Genomic DNA, 1403 nt, shown 5'->3' on the forward strand with positions numbered 1-1403 from the left:
CAGGATGGACGACGGCCTAAACCTAAAGCACCGGCCACGTCAGAGAAGACTCTCCTCTCCGGTGGCATTGCATCTCTGGTCTCACGGGCTCCGGCGGATCTCTCCGTAGGCACGTGTCGTGTATAGAAGCACCAGGTCACGCAGCCATTGCTCCGCTGGCGTGTTTAGCACAAGTTGGAAAGGGGGGCGACAAGTCCTCCGCACGGCGTTTCTCGATAAGGCACCGTGGACGCCTATGTTTTTAGTCATCCCGCTATTGGAAAGCACCATGTGAAGTTGTTGTACAGCAGTAGTAGTAAGTAAGTACCATGATTTGTATTATGTCTCCTCTGCGAGTGCGCGCACGTGCCCGCTCCTAAACACACCACTCAACCCAACGAGACGGACAAAACATGGCCGCCTCGGGCGACTCTCGTGCATGGAGCACGCCGCTTCGCATTCCAGCGGCAGCCATGAAATCCAATATGGAGGCCGGTAGACAAAACAGCGGCTACAGATGCATGCCAAGTGCGGGACTTCCGCAGCGCGAGTCCAGTGTGGCCCCTGAACGTACGGCCCTGTTAACTCCTCCAGTGGCTGCGATTGGTCGAGGAGATGGCATACTGAGGAAGATCGAATGACATAGTAAGCCGCGAGCACCGTTTTTATAGAGTTCCCCAAAATCCAGCGGCAGCCAATGGGAGGAGGGGGCACCCAGGCCGCCATCAGAGGATAGGGTACGGGACGCGGTGCGCGCACTTGCAGAGTTTCTATATCCTGCCACTCCACATACAGTATATCTGTAAACAGTGTTCGAGGTATGAGCCGTATGAAAGCTGCGTTTTCCTGGCCGCCGCGCGGCACCCGAAATACTGTCAGAAAAGCAACAAAAAAATTTGAGTAATTTTTGCCAAAACTGTAACAATGATCCCGGCACGAAAACGCCGAAAATCTGCGCTTTCTCCTCGTCGCTTGAAATGTTGAACCGGACTGTGAAGACAAAGACGTCGAGCGATGGCACAGCCGGAGGCCGCGTCTGCCGAAGCGCACCTGCCTCTGCACAGAAGACGACGCGGCGGCGTGCTGGAGAAGGAAAGTCTCGGGTTACGCACACAACGTGCGATCCCCGTAGACCGCCATGCTCGTTGTGCTGTTGGATCTTGGTTTAGCATTGCGCCGTACGGGTTTTTTTGGACTTTAACCCTCTTTGCGGCCACTGTTTCCACCCCTCGGGCAGGAAAGCGGATAAAGCGCAATAAAAGACCCTAAAACATGAACATCTAAAAAACAAAAACAAACGTTTAGCACCGGGGGCAGAAGTAGGACTCAAATATAAAAACAAAAAGCCTAGAGGGAACTCGAGGGAGCACCCCCCCCTGTCCGTTGACCGGTGGACCCCGTAGTTCCCCAGCTCGAGGTTAGCC

At 54.5% G+C, this 1403-nt stretch overlaps 1 long non-coding RNA gene across 1 annotated transcript in view; it reads right to left on the reverse strand.

Annotated features, from left to right (window-relative positions):
* Positions 1-1254, reverse strand: part of LOC108803790 — a 17814-nt gene extending 16560 nt beyond the window's left edge. The window contains exon 1 of the long non-coding RNA XR_001942301.1: positions 1244-1254. This is a non-coding gene — a long non-coding RNA (uncharacterized LOC108803790). The remainder of the gene's footprint in view (positions 1-1243) is intronic.
* Between the last annotated feature and the right edge of the window lie 149 nt (positions 1255-1403).

Source organism: Nanorana parkeri, unplaced genomic scaffold, assembly GCF_000935625.1.
Source record: "Nanorana parkeri isolate BGI_ZX_2015 unplaced genomic scaffold, ASM93562v1 scaffold4208, whole genome shotgun sequence".
NCBI classification, from domain to species: domain Eukaryota; kingdom Metazoa; phylum Chordata; class Amphibia; order Anura; family Dicroglossidae; genus Nanorana; species Nanorana parkeri.